The following is an 18,903-nucleotide window of genomic DNA, read 5'->3' as shown; positions in this document are numbered from 1 at the left end:
CTCCCTCTGACCCTCTCCCCTCTCGTGCTCTATCTCACTATCTCTCAAGTAAGTAACTGGAATCTTTAAAAAAAAAAAATACAGGACGTATGAAGAAGTAGAAAAAATACAACTGAATGCAAGGAGAAGCATCAGTCACTCACTATGAAGAATATAAACAATGACAAAGGTAAGGGCATTAGTAGACACGGATCTTAAAATAGCTAATATAAACACCTTCATGGATTTTAATAAGCCTAATGAGGAGAGGAATGAAGGATTTTAAAAAATGAAATTTCTAGAAATGAAACAATACCTGAAATGGAAAATCTCACCAGGAGGATTAACAACTGATTAGACAAAAAGAAGAAAAGAAAAAAGCACTGAATTTGAAAGTGTAGTGATGGAAACTATGGGATCAGGGAAAAAAAGACCAAATCAGGGAAAAAAGACCAAATGAACAGAGCCTTAGTAGCCAGGAAAAAATATGAATTATCAACATATGTGTACTTAAAGTTTCATTAAAACGAGAGAGGGAGGGGCACCCAGGTGGCTCAGTTGGTTAAGCAGCTGCCTTCAGCTTGGGTCATGATTCCAGGGTCCTGAGATCAAGCCCCACATCGGGCTCCCTGCTCAGCAGAGAGCCTGCTTCTCTCTCTCCCCCTCTCCCTGACGCTCTGCTTACTTGTGCTCTCTAACTCTCTGCCAAACAAATAAAATATTAAAAAACAACAACAACAACAAAAAAAAAAATGGGAGAGGGAAAAAAAGAGAAAATTATTTGAAAAAACATAGGCCAGTTTGAAGAAAAGTATCGATCCACACGTTAAAGATGCTCAATGGAACACCAAGCAGGTGCAGCAAGAAAAAGTCTCACACATTATAATGAAAGTTTTGAAAACCCATGATAAAAAGTAAACCTTACAAGCGGCCAGGGAAAAGAAATACATATTCCATTCCGAATATAAGATACAAATCTGGGGATTTCTAATCAGAAACAATGTAGGCCAGAAGACTAAAAGGCTCCATGAACATAAGCTATCTGAATTCTCTATTCAGTGAAAATAACTTTAAAAAAATAAAAGAGGGATGCTTGGGTGGGTTAGTTGGTAGGGCATGCTACTCTTGATCTCAGGGTTTTAAGTTTGAGCCCCACTTTGAGTATAGAACTACTTAAAAATAAAATCCTTAAAAAAATAAAATAAGGGATGTCTGGATGGCTCAGTCAGTTGATGTCTGCCTTTGGCTCAGGTCTTGATCCCCGGGGTCCTGGGATCGAGTTCCGCATCTGGCTCCCTGCTCGGTGGGGAGTCTGCTTCTCCCTCTGCCTGCTGTTCCCCCTGCTTGTGTTTCCTTGCTCTTTCTCTCTCTGACAAATAAATAAATAAAATATTTTAAAAATAATAAAATTATATAGAAATAAAGACTTTTTCGGATGAACACAATCTGAGAAAATTCATCACAGGCAAATCTGCAGTATAGAAAATATTAAAGAATACTGGACATAGGATATATGTTGTTTTACACATGAAAGAGTCTTGGTTTTATCAACATGCATAAATACATAAATTAGATATTTCACCCTTTTTCTTTAGTACTAGTCTTTGAAATCTATATGTGTTTTACACACAGATCACAATTCAATTTATGCTAATCACATTTTAAATACTCAATAGGCACATGTGACTAAGGGTTACTGTGTTGGGCAGCACATCTTGGGTCTATCAGCCTGGTTTATTTCCTCATTTACTTATTGTCATCTGAAAACAATGCCTTTGTTTCTTTTCTCTATCACCCTACTAGAATATCAGTTCTAAGAGACAGAGGACACTGTCTTATTCACTGCTATATGCCCAGTGGCTAGAACAGAACCCAGAACGTGGGAGATACTACTATTTATTTCCTGAATAAAAAATGTCTCAAAGAAGATGATGTAAAATATTATACACAGCAGGTAGGGTTCCCAAAAAATGTATCTGAAGAACAAAAATGGCCCTTAGAACAGGTTCAGGTTGTACAGACTTTGAAATTTGGTGGATATGGGTTTGAATTGCAGCTTGTGAATCTGTAGTTGTGTCACTCAAGGCTTTTTCTAAACCTCAATGCTGGGATGTCCAAAGTTCCTGGGGTACAGGAACAGCGGGAAAGTATTTTATCTCTGACATTATTTTGAATTACCAGGGCATGATGGTAATAAAAAGTCTGACTCCATTGTTGATTTTATTTTTGAGAGAGAGAGAAAGATCTTGAGACAGAGGAGGTGTGTGTATACAGGGGTAGGGGAGAAGCGGAAGGAGAGGGAAAGAGAATCTTAAACAGACTCCATGCTCAGTATGCAGCCAACACGGGGCTGGATCTCCCAACCCTGACATCACCTGAGGCAAAATCAAGAGTCAGAGGTTTAACCAACAGAGAAACCCAGGTGCCCCTTTTACTCTTCTAAAAGGAAAACAAAAAAAGCCCAAAATACAGTGCAGGATCTCACTGTCTGCCCCTACGGTTTAACTCTCACTGCGTCACCCTTGGGGCACGTTGTTAGCACCGTGAGCTTGCACTTTTCGCATCTTTGAAGTTACTTTTGTCATTTTATTTAGCAAATACATTTATAACCCTTTGTATGTGCTGGGTATATTCTTGATATTTTAATATGAATCTGTTTAATCCTAGCAACAATCTTGGGAGCAAGGTATTTTATTCCCATTTTACAGATGAAGAGGCCAGGGTCCAAGTTTATACATTTGAAAAGAAGCAGAACCAGGTTTTTACCTCAGGGAATCTGATTCCAGAGAATATACTCTTCTATTGCCTCTCTACCTTGGAGGAACTGTGTACAAAGATGCCAGCGCTGTGACCAGCACATGTTTTCAGGAGCTATTAGACAGGAGCTGTTCTCATTATTGCCAGTAACATTATTCTTATCAATCGATAATTTGAAATCACAGGGAGGGTAACTGACCCCTCCACATACACCACTACTCAGAATTAGAGGGGCCTTAAAAGATAATCGCTGATTCCCAGTCAGGACAAGATGACAGATGTCCACTGTCAACCCTTATAGGAAACTAAAAAGAAATAACCAATGGAGAAAGAAGCAAAGTTTTGACATTTTAATTTCATAAAATATGAGCTTTTTTCTCTTATGGCTTGCAGGCTCACCTGATCTGCTGCTGGGAATTCCCTAATACCCTCCAGAGGGATCCTTACAAAAAGAATGTTCCAAAAGCATTCTCCCTTCAGGTCTTTTTTTTTTTTTTTTTTTTTTTTTTTTTTTAAAGATTTTATTTATTTATTTGAGAGAGACACAGCGAGAGAGAACATGAGAGAGGAGAAGGTCAGAGAGAGAAGCAGACTCCCCCTGGAGCTGGGAGCCGGATGCGGGACCTGATCCCGGGACTCTGGGATCATGACCTGAGCCGAAGGCAGCCGTCCAACCAACTGAGCCACCCAGGCGTCCCTCTCCCTTCAGGTCTTAACCACAGAACAAGAGTAGTATTTATCGGTCTAAGACTATGATTTTTTTTCTCTTTCTCATAAATTTTTAAAACATGATATAAAATTTCAAAATCTTTTAAATTATAATTCACACAAAAAGTGCCCCAATTTTAAGTGTGCACTTCAAATAACTTTTTTTCTTTTTTAAAAATTTTTTAAAATTTAATTTCTTTTCAGTGTAATAGAATTTATTATTTATGCACCACACCCAGTGCTCCATGCAATCCGTGCCCTCCATAATACCCACCACCTGGTTCCCCCAAACTCCCACCCCCCGCCCCTTCAAAACCCTCAGATTGTTTTTCAGAGTCCATAGTCTCTCATGGTTCATCTCCCCCTCCAACTTCCCTCAACTCCCTTCTCCTCTCCATCTCCCCATGTCCTCCATGTTATTTGTTATGCTCCACAAATAAGTGAAACCATATAATTGACTCTCTCTGCTTGACTTATTTCACTCAGCATAATCTCTTCCAGTCCCGTCCATGTTGATATAAAAATTGGGTATTCATCCTTCCCAATGGAGGCATAATACTCCATAGTGTATATGGACCACATCTTCCTTATCCATTCGTCCATTGAAGGGCATCTTGGTTCTTTCCACAGTTTGGCGACTGTGGCCATTGCTGCTATGAACATTGGGGTACAGATGGCCCTTCTTTTCACGACATCTGAATCTCTGGGGTAAATACCCAGTAGTGCAATTGCAGGGTCATAGGGAAGCTCTATTTTAAACCAACTTCAAAGAACTTTTAGATGTGTATATGGCCATATCACCAGCACCCACATCAAGAAAGAATATTTTCAGCACTCCAAGTCTCCCTCACGCCCCCTTCTAGATAATATTTTCCACCAAAGTCAGCACCATCCTGACTTCTGCCAACTTAGATTCATTTTGCCTATTCTTAACTTACTTTGAATGGAACTGGGGTCTCGCTTTTGTTTGTTTACTTAACATTGTTTATGATATTTATCTATATTGTTGTGGATAGCAGTCATTCATTGTTTTATTGCTGAATATTCCACCCATATTTTATTGCTGAATTTACTCCATTTTTGTGAGTATAGTAGAATTTATTTCTCTATATTTTGGTTTTAGACATTTCATGGATTTCTTATTTGGGGGTGTTATGGATAAAGCATCTATGAAATTATTATATATTTTATTTGATGGAAGAGCTTTTTTTTTTTTTAAGATTGATTTATTTATTTTAGAGAGAGATGGTGTGAGGAGCAGAGAGATAGGGAGAGAGAGAGCATCCTCAAGCAGACTCCCCACTGAGCAGGGAGCCCGAAGCAGGACTTGAGCTCAGGACCCTGAGTTCATGTTCTGAGCCAAAATCAAGAGTCAGAAGCTCCACTGACTGAGGCACCCAGTGGCCCTGAAGAGCTTATTTTTATTACAAAGAAACATACATGAAAAGCCACTGGGTCATGAGATGTGTTTATCTTCAAGGCTAATAGACAGCTTAAAAGAATTTTCCAAAGCTGTTGTGCCGGTTGGGTACAATTCCCATGGCAGTGTATGAGAGTTAGAGTTGCCCTATATCCTCAATGACACCTGGTGTCCGTCCCTTGACTCCTTAGAATAATCTGTATTTTAAGTACAGTTTCATTATCGTATCATGTGTCATTGCATGTAACTTTTTGAACAGCAAAGGATTACCTTTTCAAAGTTAAGACAATCCACTGCCCATTACATTTCAACAAAAAATTTCCATGGACAAATCGCTACAGCTGCAGGCTTTTTTCTGCACTTTTTATTTATTTATTTACTTTTAAGAAACTCTTTTTTTTTAAAAAGATTTTATTTATTTGACAGCCACGGATCACAAGTAGGCAGAGACACAGGCAGAGTGGAGGAAGCAGGCCCCCTGCCGAGCAGAGAGGCCGATGCGGGGCTCGATCCCAGGACCCTGAGATCATGACCCGAGCCGAAGGCAGAGGATTAACCCACTGAGCCACCCAGGCGCCCCTTTTCTGCACTTTTAAAAGGTCAACATGATTGAAGTGTAAGTCACACCCAATAAAATTCACTAATTTCGGTGTAACACTTTCTGAGTTTTGGAAATTATATACAGTTGTGTAACCTTTATGGTAATCAGGATATTTTCATCCCGCTAAAAAGTCCCGTTACATACCTCTAAAGTCAACCTCCTCTGGGGCGTCTGAGCGACACAGGCAGCTGAGCATCTAACTCTTGGTTTCGTCTCAGGTGGTGACCTCAGGGTGGAGAGATGGAGGCCGGCGTGGGGCTGCGTGCTCGGCACGGAGTCTGCTCAAGATTCTCGCTCCCTCTCCCTCTGCCCCTCCTGCTCACGCTCTTCTGCTCTTTCTAAAATAGATAAACCTATAAAAAAAAAAATGAAGTCAGTCTCTTCTTCCTGATTCTTTGTAGATTTTTTTTTTTTTACTATAATTGTGGGTTTTCTAGAATTTTACATGAATGAAATTATACAGTATGTGGTACATTTTTTTGTTTTTTTGGGCCTGGTTGCTTTTAGCAAAATATTCTCAAGATTTATTCATATCATTGGCTTTTTATCAGTTCATTCCTTCTTATTGCTGCGTTGTGTTTTATTACGCATGTATACAGGTTTCCACACCGCCAAAAGTAGAGCATTTCCATGAGAACTTCGAAAGCCAAAATGGCATAAAAGCAAAGACGCAATTATGATTAATTGATATGGACACAATTTTAAGCATTCTCAGACCCAAAGAAATCGCCTCTCAGACTTCTCTGATCCCTTCGGACACATCTTGCTAACACGGGCACAAAATACATCGAGATAAAGCACCGAAGGTCACCAGACCGGTGAGCGTCCGGCAACATGGCGCCCAACCCCGGCTACGGGCGTGCGGCGGCCTCTGATAACGGCTGCCGCAAAACCCACGCGGACGGCGATTTTCGCTTTTCGCCTTTTGTCGTAAAAGTGACCATCCGCCCCGGATTTCTCTCCATTCGCGAGATCAGGTTAGAATGCAGGCGTTTCAGAAGGGCAAAGCATGATGATGCACATTTTTAAAAAGTGGAGGATCCTACAGTCACCGTTTGTGGCGTTGTTCAGATGTGGATGAAAGCTTAGATTCTTTCCAATTTGGGTTTGTTAGGAACAAATCCGCTTTTTGAGTAAAAGGTAAACTAATGTTCTGGTATTTCTTCAGTCTGAGGTTGTGGGAAGGATACGCATAACTTTTAAAGAAATGGTTGCTCTTTCCCAGTGTGCATTCCCAGGAACAGTGTAGGAGAACCATGTACCTGTCCGTAATTGGTATTGACCCTCGTTTTAATTCTAGCTCTTCTGTTGAGTGTGTAAGGATATCTCATTGCGGTTTTAGTTTGTATTTCTGCGATGATGAAAGATAAGCATATTTTCACAGGCTCGTCTGCCATTTGTATACTTTATTTTGGTAAACTATAATCTTTTGTCCCTATAGATATTTTTGTCCCTGTAGATATTTTTGGTGATATTTGTCTTCTCGTTATTGTAAGTATTCTTTATTGTTACCAGTGTCTTTTAAAGAGCAAAAACTTAAATTTCAATGAAGTTAAATTTGTCAATTTTTTCCTCTTGTATCCCGTGCTTTGTGGGTCTTATTTATTAAATCTGTTTAATTTTTGCTGAACTTGGAATTGCTAAGATTTTTGTTTTTCTTAAAACTTGATACTTTTAGCTCTTATATTTAAGTCTATGATTCATTTGGACTAATTTTTACATGTGGTATGATGCAAGGGTTGAGGTTCATACTTGTTTTTTCTTTTTGCATTTGGATATTCAATTGTTGAAACATTCTTTCTTGACTATGTTATCTTCCCCCATTGAATTACATTAGTATCTTTCTTAAAATGGATTGACCAGACAGATGCATTGTTTTACTTCTGGGGCCTCTATTCTATGCTATTGATCTATACATCTGTCTTTACACCAATACCCCACTCCTTTGATTATTGTACCTTGGATGTAAACTTTAAAGTCAGGTTGTGTAAATCCTCTGACTTTGTTCTTTGTCAATATTTTGGGCCATACTAGTTCCTTTGTCATTTCATATGCATTTTAGAATAGGCTTTCTAGTTTTCACAGAAGTGACTACTGGAATTTTGAATGCGATTGCATTGAATTTATAGATTGGGGAGAACCGACATCTTAAAGATTTTATTTATTTATTTGACAGACAGAGATCACAAGTAGGCAGAGAGGCAGGCAGAGAGCGAAGGAGAGGAAACAGGCTCCCCGATGAGCAGAGAGCCTGATGCAGGGCTCGATCCCAGGACCCTGGGATCATGACCTGAGGTGAAGGCAGAGGCTTAACCCACTGAGCCACCCAGGTGCCCAAAGAACTGACATCTTAATTAGCCTATGGTGTTTCTCTCCATTTATTTAGATCTTTAATTTCTCTCAGCAGTATTTTGTCACTTTAGCTTACAAGTCTTGCATAGTTTTTCTTAAATTGATTTCTATTTTTTCATATTTTTGTGGTTTTGTAAATGGCCTATTATAAAATTTTCAATTATAATAAGATATAAGATATACAACTGATTTTCTGTGTTGATCTTGTTATCCACATCTCCAAAACTCACTTAATATTTTTTTGGGGGATATTTTGTATAGACAATTATGTGTCCTGCAAATAAGGAAATTTTACTTCTTCCTTTCCAATCTGCTGGCATTTTGTTTTTCTTTCTTGCTTTACTGCATGAACTAGCACCACCAGTACAAGGTTAAATAGATGACGTGAGGGGAGGTATTTTTGCCTTGTTCCAATCCTTAAGGGTAAAGCATGAAGGATGATGTTAGTTGTAGATTTTTTTTATGGATACTTTTTATTATGTATAGAATTTTTCCTCTAAGGTTTCTAAGAGTTTATTTTTTTTAAAATCATGAATAAGCGTTGAATTTTGTTAAATGATTTTTTTTTGCATGTATAAGGATGATATGTTTTCCTTTCCTCTATTGATGGATTACATTGATTTTCAAATGTTAAATCATCTTTACATTCCTGGAATAAATGTTTGGTCAGAATGTATTATCTTTTTCATTTATTGATGAGTTCAATTTGTTTAAAATTTTTTAAAGAATGTTTGCATCAGTATTCTTAAGGGCTATTGGTTTGGTTTTCTTGTAACGTCTTTGATTTTAGCATCATGGCGATTCTGGCCTCATAGAACTAGTTGGGAAATGTTTCCTTCCTTTCTTGGAAGGATTTGTGTAGAACTGGTATTATTTACTCTTTAAATATGTGGTAGGAATTTCCAGTGAAGCCATTTGGGGCTGGATATTTTGTATGAGAAGGTTTTTAATGAAAAATTCAATTTCTTAAATACAGGATGTTTAGATTATCTATTTCCTTTTAAGCAGTATGTGTGTTTTATGTAATTTCTGTTTCCTCTAAGTTGTTATTTATTGTTATGCTATTTATTAACATAAAGATGTTCACAATATTCACTTATTACTATTCTTAGTACCTGTAGGATCTTTAGTGATATCCTTATTTTTATTATTGATTTTGGCAAATTGTGTCCTTTCTTTTTCTTGATCAATCTGGCTAGAGGATTATTAATTTCGTTGATCTGGTTTTGAGTTCATTGATGGTCTCTGTTGTTTTTACATTTTCTGTTTCATTGATTTTAAAATTTCCTTTATTATTTTCTGTTCTGCTAAATTTAGGATTAATTTGTTCTTTTTTTTTTCTTGTTTATTAATGTGGAAGCTTGGATCATTGATTTGAGGCCACCTTCTTTCTTTCTCTTTCAGAATTTGAGGTATAAATTCCCCACCCCCACCAGCACTATCTTAACAGCATGCACATATTTTGATATGCTATATTTTTATTCTCACTCAGTTCTTTTTTTTTTAAAGAGTTTATTTATTTATTTGACAGACAGAGATCATAAGTAGGCAGAGAGGGAGGCAGAGAGTGAGAGGGAAGCAGGCTCCCCACTGAGCAGAGAGCCTGATGCAGGGCTCCATCTCAGGACCCCAAGTATGACCTGAGCCGAAGGCAGAGGCTTTAACCCACTAAGCCACCAGTAGCCCCTCTCATTCAGTTCTAAATACTTTCTAATTTTCCTTTTGACTTCTTCCTTGACTCCTTGGTTGTTTAGAAGTGTAATGTTTGATTTCCAAATATTTGGGAATTTTCCAGTTATCAATTATTGATTTTCAGTTTAATTTGTTGTACTTGGAGTATGTAATTTTTATGACTTCAGTAGTTACATATCTTTTTTTCAGGTCCATCATATATGGCCCATATTGGTCAATGTTCTGTGTTTACTTGTGTGTTTACTTCTGTAAACACTTCTGTGTTTACTAGTATGCTTTTGTTGGTTGGAGTGTTGAATACATTACAGTTAAGATCAATATACAATATATTGTTAAATCTTCTACCTCCTTTTGATATTCTATATACTTGTTCTATCAAACATTGAAAGAGGTAATAAAATCTCTAGCTATAATTAGCAATCCAAATAGTGGATTTGTCTATTTATTCTTTCTAATAGTTTGTCTTTCAAGTACATTGAAACTGTTATTGGGGCATACACATTTAAAATTGTTGTGCCCTCTTGATAGATTGGCTCATTTATCATTAGATAATGCTCCTTTATAATACTGATACTATTCCTTGCTTTGAAATATAAATATAGTTCAGCTGATTAGTGTTTGTGTGACATATCTTTCTACATCCTTCTATTCTTTCTACCTATGTTTATTTTTAAAGAAGCTTTCTTATATACAACATAAAGTTGGATGATGCTTTTTTAAAAAATACAATCTGACGATCTTTTTTTGAGAGGGACAGTATTTATATTTCTTGTGATTATTGAGATAGTTGGATTTAAATCTACTGTGTTACTATTTGTTTTCACTTTGTCCCATCCATTCTCTGTTGCTTTTTACCTCTTTTCTTGCCTAAAATCATTTTACATGATTTTATCATATTTCCACCATTGACTTATTAGGTATATCTTTTTGCTTTGTATGTTTCGTAGTAGTCTCCTTTTCTGGTAGAAAAGGGTAAAGGGAACAGGGCTGAGGTTTATGGACCACGTTCTTATTTATTATAATATTTCTGCGTGGAAACCATCAGAACAATTCTAGATAATATTATGTTAAACCTAAACCATATTAAACTGACATGAGGAAGTAATGACAGAATGGCTTAATGGGAAGGTTATTGGACTGGTGGCCAGCCCTCTTATAGTTATGTTTCATCCTAAATAATCATTGCTTATAAATGTGTACTTAGCTTTGCCTCTGCATTGCTTCTCTCAAGCTTTTACTCATTCCTAAAATGAGAAATTGTGGATATTTCAATTCAGGAACGGTCTCAATTTAATATCTCTTGGGTTTTGCTTCTGTTCCTTTTAATATCTTCAGACAACCCAGTCTCTGGGATGTTTTTTCACAATTATTTCAAACACAGATAGATGGTATGTGCATCTCACTCTATTTGGAGTTAATAATAGGTACTATCTTTCCATGATAAAAATCATTGTTACCATACCAGTATCTGCCAAAACCCAGGAGGATACCCTTGGTATTTCTGCTTTAAATGTTGTATTCTTCTTGAAATGTGTTCCATTTCACTCTCTTTCAGATGATGTCTCCAGCCCTCTAAACATTGGCCGTGAAGGTATCCCTAATGTGTTGCTATGTTCCATTCCCATAGATCCATTACCTGCTCCTGACAGGCTGCTCTTTAGGACACCACTCAAGACTGAGGTATTATTAGCCCTGGGTTCCTTACTACAGTTTCTTGGTTTCCTTTAACTCTCCCTCAACTATGGAAATAGACTCTTCTGTAAAATCTTTTCAGTTAAACTCTTTGAGCCTGTCTGCTCTTTTACTGGTAAAACCAACCCACTCAAATGTAAGTCAGAGTTCAAGATTTATCATGTTAGAAGTACCATCCAAATTTCTTCTTTTCACAAAGTCATACAAAAATCATCTGGTCTTAACGGATGAGGATACTTCCAAATGCTGTTTTAGAACTCTCCCTTTATACTCAGAGATTTTCTCAAGTGAAATCTGAAGTTTTGTTCCTCTTCTTCAACCCTCACACTGTGGGAACAAGAGAAAGTTCAAGGACCTGGATTCATTCACGTGTCACCCTTTCTCTGTGTCTGGATTCCTCATGAAGTGATTCAGTGGGTTGATCGGACAAATTGAGTGCGATATCATTTGCAATGTACTTAGTACAGTACCTCGAATGTGATTGTTATTAAAAAAAATCTTTGAACTCAAAACTCTGATGATTTTATTCTATTCTGTCTTGACCTTCATTTAGTTTAGGTTATATCCTTCAGCTTTCTTTCTTCCAAATAGTTCCTGTAATCAGATTGCTTGCTTGCACTCATAATTTTTAGATATGTGTTTATAAACCTAGGATTTCTTTGCTTTGGGAAATAACATGAAAATTCAATATTATAAGTTTCCTAATTTTGTCCTTCCTCTGCTTGTCCATTTGATTGCAAAATGCATTATTAAAGCAAGCTTCCACTGTGTTTGGGGGGAATTTTGATGAACAAGTAGGGGTAATTATTACAGACTATTTTTTCTTATTTAATTACATCAGTTTTGGGGGGCCATTATCTGTCATTGGCTGTGAGTTCACACTGTTTAAATACAAAGATCTGCTTTATTTGGTTAATTTTCTCTGCCATTGTCTTCAGTAATATTATATTCCTTTCACTATAGTTAGATACACACATAGTTGAAGTTCTTTTGCATTTCGGCTCTTCAATGTTTAAAACAGAAATACAGGCAAGATTAGGGGAAAATTTAGTGTCCTCAAATCTAGGGAAATTAACTCTGAGTACTAGATGATACCAATGGCTAGATTAGGCTGCATAAAAAAATGGATACTTTGGGCGCCTGGGTGGCTCAGTGGGTTAAGCCGCTGCCTTCGGCTCAGGTCATGATCCCAGGGTCCTGGGATCGAGCCCCGCATCGGGCTCTCTGCTCAGCGGGGAGCCTGCTTCCTCCTCTCTCTCTCTGCCTGCCTCTCAGCCTACTTGTAATCTCTCTCTGTCAAATAAATAAAATCTTTAAAAAAAAAAAAAAAAAATGGATACTTCAAGGCTCTTTATACTTGCAGAAGGTGAAATATAAAATGGAATTTCAAATTATTTTTTTCTTATTATAAGCAACATGTATGTTACAGAGAAGATTTTAAAATATGCATATGTAAAGAAGATAGTCTTATTAATAAGACATTTATTTTTATTGAAAACATTCAACATTTGTTTAAAATATATACATAAGACACATAACTTTAAAAAAATTTAAAAAGACACATAATTTTATAATTCATAAATATGTTCATATTGTATCTATTGTTTTTCTGGTATAGTTTTTGTCTTTTTGGTTCCTTCTTCTTTACTTTCTTCATATACTCCCTACAATAATCCTCTTAAAAAATCTGATCTACATCCTTAATATATTTTTATCCATGTTTATGTAATAATAATATATAGAAGTTATATACATATTTTAAAAACTCACATATATTGAGTGTTTGCTAAATAACAAGGATTGGGCTAAGTGCTTAATGTGAATTTTCACATTTTTATCTGGTGAAAATACCCTAAGAGTTTTTTTTTACTGTTTTTGTCCCCATTTAATAGATGAAGAAATTTAGTCACATAAAAGTTGAATTGATAAAGTTATCCAGTAAGTGAAAGAACTGGAATTTGTACTTAGGTTCATATGTGTATATTTTTAAAAGCATTTATTGGATAGATACTTCCTACAATGCTACTCTGTACCAGATACCACTCTAGGGAATTTCTTCTTCCTAACTTCCACATCTAATACATACCAAGTCTACTAATTTCACCTCCCAAATATATCTCAAGTATTCCCTTTCTTTGTCCAACACCACCAATGTAATCCCTGCCTCCATTATCTGCCATTGAGGTTATGATCATAGTCAGAATCCTAACAGGCATACTGACATCTATTCCTGGGTCCATCCAGTCCATCCTCTGTTCTTCAGTCAGACTGATCTCTCAGATCAAAAGTCTGATCCCAGCATCTCTGTGCGGAATCCTTCCATGACTATAGGGCTAGTATGCAAATCTGAACATTTAGACTTTTACTTTCCAGCCTTAACTAATCTGAATTTTTTCTCTTAGTGCTCCAATCACACTGACTCTTTTTCAGTTCCTTGAATCTGACCCTGGGGCCTTGACACATGCTGTTCCCTAAAATGGAACATTTCCTCCCTGTCCATTAATTACCTCTTAGTCTCAGATCTCCCCTCAGTCATAATATCCTCCAGAAGCAAGAAGGTCTTCTTTGCCTGGGGCATCCTGACTAGGTCAATCTCCTCATGATAGGGCTTCATCAAACCTAATTTTCCTTTGTAGTATTTACCAGAGTTCGGTTTTGTGTATGACCACTTGATCAATATCTGTTTCCCTCAATAGGCTCTTAGAGACCCGAAGGAACTCACATAACCTGGTTTTGCTTTTTATTGATCGTAATTCTAGAGCCAGTACTACAATACTACTTGTTGATGCGATGAATGGTGGACGCAGACACAATATCTGTTCCCAAGAATTTTGTAATGCAGTATGTAGACATGTAACAGGATGCCTTGGGTTGGGTATTATGATAGAGTTTCTAGATGTTTTGGGAGTAAAAAGAAACCCCCCAAACTGGACTTGTAGGCCTGAGGATACCTGAAAGGAGCAATATCTAATCTTAGTTTTGAAATGTGAGTAGGAGTTAGCCAGGTGCAGTTAACAGGTATAGGAGGTGGTCTCGGAAGAAAGGAGAATGTTATAGGCAAAGTGAACTCCATAAACAACGGCCACACGGTGTGGGACAGAATGGATCACTTAACAGACTCAGAGATTTTCAGGATGTCAGGAACATGGAAAGGAAAGAAAGGGAATATTTGAAAGATGAAACTCATACAGGTAAGTAGGTATCACCCTAATATGGAACCCAGACACCATAATAAGGGTTTTTTTAGCTTATTCTGAAGGCATTGGGATGGCACTGAAAGGGTTTTTCAGGACGAGTGTGATGTACCCTTTATAAACGCTATTGTGCTTGTTATATAGGGAACAGATATGGCATAACTGTGGCAGGAAAACTGGTTACGAGACAGTTTCAGGAACCCTGACAAGAGATGGTGGTGGCCTGAAATAGGGTACTGTCTATGGGGATGGAGTGATGCTAATGGATTTAAGAAATACTGAGGATGTGGATTCTATATGCTATGATGATTGAATGAATATAGAAAGTGAGAAGAGAATTCTTTCTGAATTTCTTACTTGGATGGTGGTGAGGCTGTCCATTGGGAAAGGAGGAGCATGCTGGGTACAGTGGGGTAGGACATTTACGGCTTCAGTCTGGAAAATGTTGGGATATGGCGCTCATAGGACAACCTCGTGGAGATGTCTATGGGAGAGTTGTGTGTCAGAGATGGGAGTTGAAAAGAGTTGAAGAGAAAGGTGGTGAGTTTGGGAGTTTGGGATGGTTGTAAGTAGTTTGAAAAAGCTACTAAGGAGAAAAGAAAAAAAGTGATTACTTGGAAATCTCTTATGACTCATTTTAAATGACTTCAGAGTATTCTGTTTTGTGTCTGTGTAATAATTATTTAAGCAACACTTTGTTATTGGATAATTAGTTTGGGCTTGCTGAGACCTTATTAGTCATTGTGATGGCTAGTATCGATGATTTTACTCAAAAATGCTTATTAAGTGTCTGTGCAACATGAAGTATACACTGATAAGTACAACATTATTAAATAATAAGCTTCTAATTAAACAGAGGCGATGACACCACTAGCTCTAAATAAAGGCATAACAGGATACGTTCTAAAAGTAAACATTGAAACAACAGTGCTGTAGGAACATAGAGGAAGAAAAGAGTGATTCAGGTTCTGGAGGCCCTCCAGAGATTTCATAGACAAGATACTGGCTAGGAAAGACACCAAAGAATGGGCATATTATAAAAGGAAAGAGTTTGAGCAAGGGCATTTGTGTGGAACAATTAGCCTGAGTCAGTACATTTTAACAGAGAAGTACAGAATTCATTTGGAAATGTCAAATAACCGGGGTTGCTTGGCATACAGGGAACATGGGAAGGAAAGGGGATGGTGCTGGGAAGATGGATCATTGCCACTTCATGGAGGAATGAGAGTCAGATCTTTATTCTCTAGGTAAAGATGTGCCATGGTTCTAGTCCTCAAGAAATGGGGACCTTGTTGAGTGGGAGGAGACATGCCAGCTGTTCAAGTACAAGGCAGGGTACATCTTGACATAGCAAACCCTTCCTTTCTTTTTTTTTTTCCTTTCCCTAAAATGGAAACTAGCCACTGAAGTTTGCTTTCCTCATTTTTAGAGACTTCAAGTTTATGAAGGTCTTATTTATTACTACTGATGGACATATGTACTAACAAAATGTGGGGTTTTAGAGAGGGAAGCTGTTATCAGGACCCTTGATTTTAGACCCCAAAGATCTTTTCATATTGTAGGAGAAAATCTATAGCTGTACTCATTCAGACACCTTTTTCCTGAGATGTTGTATGTTATGGTGATAAGAAGTGATAAATATTGCATCAGTATAAAAAGAACAGGCATATGGTAACACTAAGTATTTCCTGTGATTAGCACTGATTCAGACAAACTTTTTAGTGGCATTCACCAGAAATAATGGAACTTGGCCTGTTTTGAAGACCTCCTCTCTCCCTATGTTCAACATTTCCAATCATGTTTTACATATTTCCCTGGAGTCAGTGGTTGTGTGTAACATCTGCTACTTTGGCCAAAAGAGTTACTTTGGGAATCTGCATTCTCCATTCATTATGCTCTGAGGCTGCCCTAGAATTCTAATGCAGTTTCTTGAAGAGTGAATGGAAGTCCCCACTGCAATACACATTTGCAACAATGAATTTAACCAGTAGTTTAGGTCATTGTGTATTTGGGGGTTTAATTTATTTCACAGGGAAGTAACTAGCCCCTGATGTTCCATTCAGTTTGACTTTAATTTCCATGAAGTCAGATTGTAGGATGGGGTATGAGAGTCCTTTTCCCCTTTGTGTTGAATAGCCTGAAAAGATACCATCTACCCTTTCTCTGAACAAAAGGGAAAGCAGACTAAAGGTGGTCAGGGAACAGGTAGCAATTTGAAGGGCTAAAAATTATGTCATACTTTGGTGAGCTTTCACTGCTTTGGCCTTAAAAACTCCTATCACATCAGACCCTTCCATTTCTCTATTATGGCCAAATATATGCCCCTAGTTAGACTGAGTCAGCTCCCAAAGAACACAGATTTTTGTCTTTCTTATTTGTTAATATAGCTCCCCAACCCCAAGATGAGTAGAGTTGACCCTGAAACATTTGTTCCCATGGAAACCCAACAGGGACCTGGAAGGAGAATCCAAAATTATGCCTCTTTCAGAGGGCAAAATCCATTAGGCTTGGATATGCGGCCATGGGTTCCTTCACGTGGTTATTTGAAAGTAATGAACCTAATCTTTTCCAGGGCCTGATTTATGCTTTTAAAAAGTAGTAAGAACACTTTCTGAAAAAAAGGTTATCCTTAGTCTCTATTCATCAGTAAGGTAGACTGTAAGATCACACACTGGGGTGTGAAGCCCTGTCATCCTGTTATCATTTGAAAACTGACATCAGCTTAAAGCTTTGGCTTGACAGGATATGTGCAGAGACACTGCAAAGAGCTCCAGAGGTTTATTAGTTCTCTTCCTGATTTATTTCCTTCCCTGATGTACTTTTCTATCCCTTATTGTGTTCTTGGAGCCAGAGGATAGTTAGACATAGGATAGTGTTGGGTGGGTGTCACATAAGGAAAACACTGTAAAGGCAAGAAGGTAACTATCATTCTTTGAAGGGCTACCCTTTCCCAGGCCCTCTGATGGGGAGATTTTATATGTGTATATGTACATATATATGTATACACACACACATTATAAATAAATATATCAAATATAATAATAAATAATATATAATTATATGTGTCAATTACATATGTGTATATAATATTTTATTATATATTATTATATATTACACATATATGTGTTATATATATTACATAATATATTGCATAGATATATATTATATTGAATCCTGGCAGCAATAATTTGAAGTAGATATTATCTCCAGGCAGAGATAACATCTATGAATATTTTTAGTACATATACTTGTAAAGTATTTGTATTTATCTATTCTTATGTGTGTGTATGTGTGTGTGTGTGTACAGCTACACATATATATAGGTCATACAAGGTTGACAAGAATTCGATTATATTTCTACCTCTTAAAAAATAGCAACCTAGTATTTTATCATACTGAGAGACAGAATTTATTTGCCAATCTTTTAGTTTTAGTCATTGAGGTCAGAATATTCTATCATATATGCTATCACTGATTTATTTAGTCACACCTTCTTTTTTGATTTTTGTTGATTTTTTTTCATGTTATACAATATGGTGATGAACATTTTTGTATATATTTGATAATTTCCTTAGGGCAAACTACTGAAAGTTGAATAACTGGATTAAGAGACATGGCTATTTCTTAATGGCCCTAAATATATATTGCCCACTCAGCCTGCAGAAGGAGTATAGTTCCTACACTTACCCTAAAGGGTAGTTATTAATTTTAACCTTTCCTCCCATTCTTGCTAACCTAGACACTTTCATTTTTAGCCCTTACAACCTGGAAGGCAAAAGGTAGTGTCTGATTTTTTTAAAAAGATTTTATTTATTTATTTGGCACAGAGAGAGAGAGCTCACAAGTAAGCAAAGAGGCAGGAAGAGAGAGAGAGGGAAGCAGGCTCCCTGCTGAGCAGATAGCCTGATGCAATGCACGGCTCCATCCCAAGACCCTGAGACCATGACCTGAGCTGAAGGCAGAGGCTTAACCCACTGAGCTACTCAGGCGCCCTGGTAGTATCTCATTTTAATTTGCATTTTCTGATTAGGGTTTTAAGGATCTTAATTTTTTTTTTTTAAGATTTTATTTATTTATTTATTTAACAGCAAGAGATCACAAGTAGGCAGAGAGGCAGGCAGAGAGAGAGGAAGGGAAGCAGGCTCCCCGCAGAGCAGAGAGCCCGAGGTGGGTTTCAATCCCAGGACCCTGGGATCATGACCTGAGCAGAAGGCAGAGGCTTTAACCCATTGAGACACCCAGGCACCCCGGATCTTAATATTTTTATCTTGAGCAGAAGTTTATTGGTTAAGGAAAACAGAAGTTAATTTCTATTAAAATAAGAGAAACTAAGAATGCCTGTGTCAATACCCAGAATATATTTTGAAACAATTTAACATCAAGTGAATTGATTAGAACTGTATTTTGGCTGTTCGTGGTATTTAGGGAATCTTTTTTTTTTTTCATCTAATCATGCTGTGTATAATTGCGTAAAGACACAGCAGGAGATAAACTTTTTAGAAAAAAAC

This window comes from Mustela lutreola, chromosome 3 (assembly GCF_030435805.1).
Source record: "Mustela lutreola isolate mMusLut2 chromosome 3, mMusLut2.pri, whole genome shotgun sequence".
Taxonomy (NCBI): Eukaryota; Metazoa; Chordata; class Mammalia; order Carnivora; family Mustelidae; genus Mustela; species Mustela lutreola.
Note: the sequence above shows the minus strand (reverse complement) of the source record.